Source organism: Pteropus medius, unplaced genomic scaffold (assembly GCF_902729225.1).
Source record: "Pteropus medius unplaced genomic scaffold, Ma_sr-lr_union100, whole genome shotgun sequence".
NCBI classification, from domain to species: Eukaryota; Metazoa; Chordata; class Mammalia; order Chiroptera; family Pteropodidae; genus Pteropus; species Pteropus medius.
The window spans coordinates 714201-722971 of NW_024345872.1; the positions used below are offsets into that span (position 1 = coordinate 714201).

Here is an 8771-nt window from a genome sequence, read left to right on the forward strand (position 1 = left end):
TTTCTTTGCCCACTGTGTTATTAAGCCAGAGTCTCTAAATGGGCCACTAATGTTGTGGCATTTGAGGATTCTCTATCAAGTATAGGGTTTGGACTAGATGATCTCTTACTAAGACCTCTCCCAATTCTGGCATTTTATGGGTTCAAATTTCAGTGCCAGTTTCCATGATTGAGGACAGATAACACTTGATATTAAGTTTGTGCTTAGGAAATTGTCAATGCTCCTGTTTATTGCTACAACAAGACTAAACACAAAGCTATTTGTCAGTAGAGTTCTCCAGCATCCCAGTGTTTTTTTCAGTTGGTGGAAGAAAACGGAAAGAGACCAGCATTTATTGAGTTATCACATAGCATGTATTATCTCAGTTAAAACTGCCTGTGAAGGAGGCGCTATCCAGCCCCCACTCCCATTTTATAAAAAATTGATTTTGAAGGAATCTAATTGACTTGTGCAATGTTGCATATCAAGTAAGTAGTGGAGATCAGATTTGAATCTAAGTCCTGGTTTCAAAGTCTTTCCACAACTTATGTTGCTTATCTATCCATCAGTTTATTCATTCATCATATACTTATTGAGCACCTACTATGTGCCATATAGACACTGTAGATACAATGATGAATAAGATAAAGTCCTTGTTGTCCTTCGTGGTTCATTTATTTTATTTATTTTTTATTTTTTGGGTGAGGCAACCCTTGGTTGACTTCACAGATTGCAAGGACCTTGTCAGCTTACAATCCCTTGTTTTTTTTTTTATTTTGTTTTTCACTCCTACAGCACCTGGTCTTCCTAGGTAGTCTCCCATCCAAGTACTAACCAGGCCTGACTCTGCTTAGCTTCCGAGATCAGATGGGATTGGGTTTGTTCAGGGTAGCATGGCCGTAGACCATCATGGTTCATTTATAGCATAAAATTATCTTAAATATGGTAGACCAGTGGTCCTCAACCGTTTTGGCACCAAGGGCCTGTGTTCCTACTAGAATCTAATGCCTGATGTTCTGAAGTAGAGCTGAGGTAGTGATTTTAGAACTGGGGAGTGGCTGAAAATACAGATGAAGTTTCACTCATCTGCCACTCACATCCTGCTGTGTGACCTAGTTGCTAACAGGCCATGGACAGGTACCGGTCCATGGCCTGGAGGTTGGGGACCCCTGTGTAGACCACAAGACAATGAGGATTCCCATGGCTGAAGTAAGATTAAAAACAGATGACTTGATTATAAAAAACGTGGAGGGCCATGGTGAGATCCAGTTAATATTGGTCAGGAGAGGGAAGAATCTTTGATCTGATCATCCTCTTGTTAGGACTCCCAAAAGACTCCACTGCATTTAACCTAAATTAATGTCAGACTGGTATGAGGTATACTTAACCCTTCTTTTGTATATAAAACTCTAAAAACCCTTAACTTTATTGAGGTATTTTATACACACACACACACGCGCGCGCGCGCGCGCACACACACACACACACCCCCCATAAAATTCACCCATTTAAAGTATGTAATCCAGTGATTTTTAGTATATTTACATAGTTGTACAACCATCACCACAATTTAATTTTGGAACACTTTCATCACTTCAAAAATAAAATACATAAACATTAGCAGTTATTCCCCATTTCTGCTTTCCCTTTTTTTCTGCTCCAGCCCCAGGAAACCACTAATCTATTTTTTGTCTCTATGGATTTGCCTATTTTGGACATTTCACAAATATGGGGTTATGTAATCTATGATCCTTTGTGTCTGGCTTCTTTTACTTAGCATAATGTTTTCTAGGTTTATCTGTGTTGTATCTGTATCAGTACTTTATTCTGTTTTGTGACCAAATAAAATTCCATTGTATAGATGTACCATATTTTATTTGCCCATTTATTTGACATTTGGGTTGTTTTCGCCTATTGTGAATAACATTGTGGTGAACATTAGTGTACAAGTTTTTGTTTGGACATCTATTTTCAATTTCTTTGAATATATACCTAGAAGTGGAATTGTTGGGTTCTATGGTAATTTTATGCTTAAAATACTAAGGAGTTAAGAGACTTTTTCCACAGAGGCTGCACCATTTTACACTCCCATCAACAATATATGAAGGCTTCAATTTCTTCACATCCTCATCAACATTTTATAAGCCTCTTTAAAATAGTCCTTGCAGTACTACTACTACTAATAATAATAACAATAATAATAATAACAACAACAACAACAACAGCAACAGCAACAACAACATTAATAGCCCAAATTACTGTGTCAGATACTCTTCTAAGTACTTTACATAAATTAATTCATTGAATCTTCATAGGAACCAAATGACAGGTAGTATTATTTCAGAAGAGGATATTGAGGCACAGAGAAAATAAGCACATTACCCAAGTTCACAAACCTAAAAAATGTCAGGGCCAAGATTTGAATCTCAGAAGTTTGACTGTGAGATTTGTGCTCTCAACAAATAAGTAACAAAGCCTAATGATACTAGCTCACATCCTAAGAGTTTTACACCTATTTTCTCATTTTATCTCACAAAATACCAAATAATTAGATGCTATCTCATTACCCCCATCTAATAGATAACGTAACTAAGAAGTAGAGGGTTAAGTAAGTTACCAAATGTCACATGGCTTACATTTGTGAACAAATCCTGGTCGACCATACTTAGCCCCTCTGCTGTTTGGAGCAGAGCTGGAACTCAAGCAGCTTCAGTGGTAAAAGTGAAAGGGGAAACAATAACTACAAGTAGTCATCATGCTTAGGGGTAAAATCTACAGGAAACAGGGTCACCTCAACCCTACTGAATTCTCAGTGACACCTGCTTGCAAACACTTAAAATTAAAAAGTGAACTCAGAGTTTCAGTCAAGATGGTGGAGCAGGTAAATGCCATGCTTGCCTCCTCTCAAGACCACACGAAAATTACAAATAAATTATATAACAACCATCACTGAGAAATGCTATAAGTCTAACTGAACAGAGTCTTACATGTGAGGACATACAGAAGAAGCTACCTCCAGACTGGTAGGAGGGGTAGAACTCTGAATTAGCTTGTTCTACACCCATGCGTGGCAGTTAAAAATTGGAAGGTATATCTTGGATATGAGGTCCTCCATGAAGAGTGAGGGGTTCCAGCCTCACACAAGTCTCCACAGCTCAGGGTTCCAGTGTGGGAAAATGAAGCCCCCAAAACTTTTGCCTGTAAAAACCAGGAGATATTGTGGTTGAATGAGATACAGGACTTCTGGAGACCGAGGCTTTCCTCTTAAAGGGCCCACACATGGATTTACTTGCTGATGAACTCACTTTCTCTGAGCTCCAGCACTGGGGTAGCAGCTTTAAAGATATCAGGGACATATGAGAAGAAAGTGAACTATTGGGTTTCAGGGCAAGGGCTAGAGAAGCAGCTTGCTCCCAGATGGAAATGCTGTCAGAGGCCCTTGTTCCTTTGTTGACCCCTTCCCCAAATCCAGTGTGCAGAGGCAGGTGGATGACATATCTAAGTCTCCATCAAATTAGTTAACATCATTTGCCCCACCGCGGTGATTCCCTGAGACTCTACCCCAATTTGTGGGGCCACCCATGCTACTTCCAGTGCCTTTTCCATACAAAAAGCCTATCTTGGCTCATGCTGAAGACTTTCCTAAAATCTTCCAAAGGTTCACAAAAGTTAAACAAGCAGCATCTGGCCTTGTGTGCCCTGTACCTCTTGCTAAGCAGCCCCAAGCTCAGCACTGGCATCAGCCAGCCTCGGTTTTCAGCTTATCCTCTGCAGATACCTCCAAGCCAAGCACTAATGGTAATCATCTGAAGATCACTTTGTAGCTATACCAAGTGGCCCTATGTAGGGTATGGGCAGCAGCGGACATTGGCCTGCAACAGAGATCTTCTCAAAAGGCTAAAGAAACAACATACCCAGTGCCCAACATTATAGCACACTACAGGACCATCCAACAACCTTTACAAACAACACAACCATAGGGCAGACTGAGAATGCAACAGAGCCCTGCTGAAGTGAATCCTGCTCCATAGGGTCAACCCCTGAAAAACGTCTCCACTGTAGTCATGGCCAGTCCTCATAACCAAACAGCCTAAGGGTTATTCCAACACATTGATAAGCAAACAGCAATCAAAGCTCAACTACAACAGGAGGGCACACATAACCCACACAAGGGAAACACTTGGACCACCTGGCTCAGGTGACCAGGGAGCTGTGCCGTGGGGCCCCACAGGACACCTATTAAATAAGGTCACTCTACTAAGACCAGGAGACATCGCAGCTCTACCCAATATGTAGAAGCACATGCAGGAAGGCAAATGGGGAGACAAAGAAACATGACCCAAATGAAAAAAAAACAGAACAAATCTCCAGAAAAAGAACTAAGTACAGACAAGAAATCTATCAGATACAGAGTTCAAAACATTTGTTATAGGCACACTCAATGATATGAATGAGAACTTCAACAAAGATAGAAACATAAAAATTGAGATAGAAAACATAAAAAAGAACCAGTCATAAATGAAAAATATAATAACAAATAAAGAATATAGTAGAGAGAATCAACAGTAGATTAGAAGAAGCAGAGGATCAAACCAGTGATTTGGAAGATAAGGTAGCAGAAAACACCTAATGAGAACATCAACAAGAAAAAAGAATCCAAATATATGAGAATAGTTTAAGGGGCCTCTGGGACAACATCAAGGAAACCAACATTTGCATCATAGGGTATCAGAAGGAGAAGAGACAGAGCAAGATATTGAAAACCTATTTTAAGAAATAATGACTGAAAAATTCCTTATCATGAAGAAGGAAATAGATGTACAAGCCCAGGAAGCAGAGAGTCCCAAGCAAGATGAACCCAAAGAGACTCACACCAAGACACATCATAATTAAAATGCCAAAGTTAAAGACAAAGGGAATCATAAAAGCGGCAAGAGACAGGCAGTTAGTTACCTACAAGAGAACTCTTATTAGAATGTCAGCTAATTTCTCAATATAAATAATGCAGGCCAGAGAGATTGGCAAGAAATATTTAAAGTGATGAAAGGTAAGGACCTACAACCAAGATTACTCTACCCAACAAAGCTATCATTTAGAATCGAAGGACATATAAAGAGCTTCCCAGCCAAGAAAAACCTAAAGCAGTTCATTGTACCAATCCTGTATTACAGGACAGATTAAAGGGATTTTTTTAAGAAGAGAAAGAAGAAAGAAAAGATAAAAAATATGAATAAAATAGTAATAAGTACGTACCTATCAATAATTACTTTAAATATAAATGGATTAAATTCTCCAATCAAAAGACATAGTGTAGTGAATGAATAATAAAATAAGACACAAACATATGCTGGCTACAAGAGTCCCACTTTAGAATAAAAGACACACACAAACTGAAAGTAAAGGGATAGAAAACGATATTTCATGCAAATGAAAATTTTAAAAAAGCTGGGGTAGCAATACTTGTATCAGACAAAATAGACTTTAAAACAAAGGCTATAATAAGAGACAAAGAAAGACATTTAATGATGATAAAGGGATTGATCCAACAAGTGGATATAATAATTGTAAATATTTATGCACTTAACATAGGAACACCTAAATATATAAAGCAAATATTGACAAACATAAAAGGAGAGATCAAAAGTAAAACAGTCATAGAAGGGGACTTTAACAGCACATTGACATCAAGGGTTAGATCTTTCAGCCAGAAAATCAATTAGAAAAAAAGAAAACCAAGTAGGAAACAGCAGCCTTAAAAGACACATTAGACCAAATGGATTTAATTGAGATTTTTAGAGCATTTCACCCCAAAGCAGGATATACATTTTTTTCAAGTGTACATGAATCATTTTCCAAGATAGAATATATTTTAGGCTACAAAATGTCTCAATGAATTTAAGATTGAGATCATATCAAGTGTCTTCTCTAACCACAATGGTATGAAAATAGAAATCAACTACAAGAAAAAAATGAAAATACACAAACACATGGAGACTAAATAATATGTTCTTGAACAACAATGGCTTAACAATAGATCAAGGAAGAAATAAAAAAGTACCTAGAGACAAATGAAAATGAAAACAACAAAAGTTCTGAGAAAGTAGTCCTAAGAGGGAAGTTCATAGCAATACAGACATACTAAAAAAGAAAGAAAGAAAGGAAGAAACATCTCAAATAAACAATCTAAATGATTTGAAAAAATCAAACATCTCAAATAAACAATCTAAATGGTAATGAAAAAATAAAATTGATAAACCTTTAACCAGACTCATCAAGAAAAAAATAAGACCCAAATAAATAAAATTAGAAATGAAAGAGAAGTAACTATGACACCACAGAAATGCAAAGAATTATATGAAAATACTATGTCCATTTATATGTCAACAAATTAGACGACATGGAAGAAATGAATACATTTCTAGAAATGTGCAATCTTCTAAAACCGAATCATGAAGAAATAAAAAATCCAAGCACAGCAATTCCTACAAATAAAAACAAATCAGTAACAAAAAGTTTACCCCAAATAAAAATCCTAAACCAGATGGCATCATAGGTGAATTACACCAAACATTGAAAGAAAAATTAACACCTATTCTTGTCAAATTATTACCAAAAATTCAAGAAAATAGATGCAAAAATATTGAACAAAATATTAGCAAACTAAATTCAGCAATACATTAAAAAGATCATTCGGTCAAAAACATGGCAGAGTGAGAGACGTCCCCAGATCTCTTCCCTTGAAACAACAATAAGCTGAACAACTAAAAGTCAACAAAAATCACCGAACCCACACACCAGCAGGTCTGAGCGCAGGATCTGCACATAAGAGCTACCACAGGTCAGGACCCAGGGAGTCCTGGCAGTGGACTGGGAGAAACAAGAAGCTACCTCTTGCAGCCGGAGCTCCATGCAGGAGGAGGGGCAGGGAAGAAAGTGGAGTAGGTTCCCTGATCTACCCTGCCTGAGAGAGTTGTGAGCTCCAGGCAGCAGCAGTGCCCAGGGATCAGGGCAGAAAGTAGAGAAGTGGGGACAGCTGATAAGTGGGGGTTATTACCAGTCATGGTTGCAAAACACGAAGCTGAGCAGCAGCCCCCATCCTCCAATCCAGATAGCACCTCCATCCATATCCTCCCAAACCAAACACTGCAGCAGAGCCCCAGGGTAATCTGAGCAAACACTATCAAAACTGTCGCTAACACTGACAGAGACAGAAACTGAGGGTACCAAGTGTGATTGAATATCTGTAAGAAAAAAAGGCATTATTAAGACTTTATATAAAGCAGAGATCCAAGAGGCTTAGATGCCACCTACTGGAAACCAAAAGAAAAACACCTTCTTTGCAACGGGCTAAAGAGAGACCTTTATATAATAAATCTTTCTGGGAAAAAAGCAGAATACACTTCCATTCACGCCCAGGCATAGAAATAGTCCATCAAACACCATGAACAACCAAGGTGACAAGGTATCTCAGAAAGAAAAAATCTCCAGAAAATAAGCTTACATAGAAATATGCGACTTAAATGACAGAGAATTCAGGATGGTACTTCTGAAAACACTCAGTGAGATCCAAAACGAGTCATATCAACTATTTCAGGAATTGAAAACACAACTAGATGAGGAGAATGAGTTCCTTAGCAAGGAGATTGAAATCCTCAAAAAGAACCAAATAGGCTAGTGACTGGAGGAAGATGACGGACTAGGTAAAAGCAGGGTTTGCCTCCTCCCTGGTCCGCATTGAAATTACAACCAAATTATAAAATAATCGATGTGGAGAATCACCTGAAGTCCAGCTGATCATAACACATGCATCTGATAACATAAAAGAGCCACATCGAAGCCGTAGGAGGGCAAAGTTACAAATAGGGTTTGACCTGTACCTGTGGGTGGTGAAGTTTCACTGGGAGGGAGAGCAAGGCTGCAGAGGCTCTCCTGTAGGAGGGGAGTGTCTTGGCCTCATTTGGAGGCTCCTCAGCCCAGGGTCCTAGCCCAGGGGAGATGAGATTCCAATAACTCTGATTGTAAAAACTAGAGGGGATTCTGGCCATCTGGGTGAGATGGAAAGAAACAGAAACCCTAGACTCTCCTTTGAAGGACCCATGAGCAGGCTTTCTGACCTGTGGACACTCACCTGGGACACCAGCTGTAGTTCAGAGGCTCACGCAGGATTCATACTGAAAGTCTGCATTACCTGGCACCAGAACAAGGGCTGGAAGGGCAGCCACCATTGTGCCTTAGTCCGGACTCCCTACTGGGCAATACAAACCATGCCAGCTTGACTGTGCAAACCCCTTCCACAGGGCCATTAGGAAGCTGCTGGCCGGAAGAGATCAGCCTGCCCCACCCAAACTGCAGATTGCCCAGGGCTTTTGTTGCTGCATGGCTGCCACACTAGGCCCTATGCAGGGCCTAGCATTCTCAGCTGGGGGTCAGCACTGTGAGCACTCATTTCCGAGAAAGGGTCAGGCAGATCACTGCTGCCAATGTGAACTTGGGTGGATCTTGGGGATCTGTGGGCCAGTCCCAGATAGCAGCTGGTCTTGCTGTGATCTAAGACATCTACAAGAACTCAGAAACTGTTATCAAAGTTGCAATAAGACCGAGGTATTGATCTGACTGCTATTGCTTCCCTGAGACCCCACCCCACCCAACCCACAAAATGCCTGGGCGCCCCATTGAAAGTGAACTACCACAGCCCTGCCCATTCTTCTCCACCCAGTCTTCCAATCCACACAGGCAACAAACTTTGGTTAGCACAGGGCGAGCACTGCACAGAAATCAGTGGCAGGCAGGCA

At 39.8% G+C, this 8771-nt stretch overlaps 1 pseudogene; it reads right to left on the bottom strand.

The window, feature by feature from the left end:
- Nucleotides 1-765: 765 nt before the first annotated feature.
- On the bottom strand, nucleotides 766-884 carry LOC120612345 (uncharacterized; annotated as a pseudogene).
- Between the last annotated feature and the right edge of the window lie 7887 nt (nucleotides 885-8771).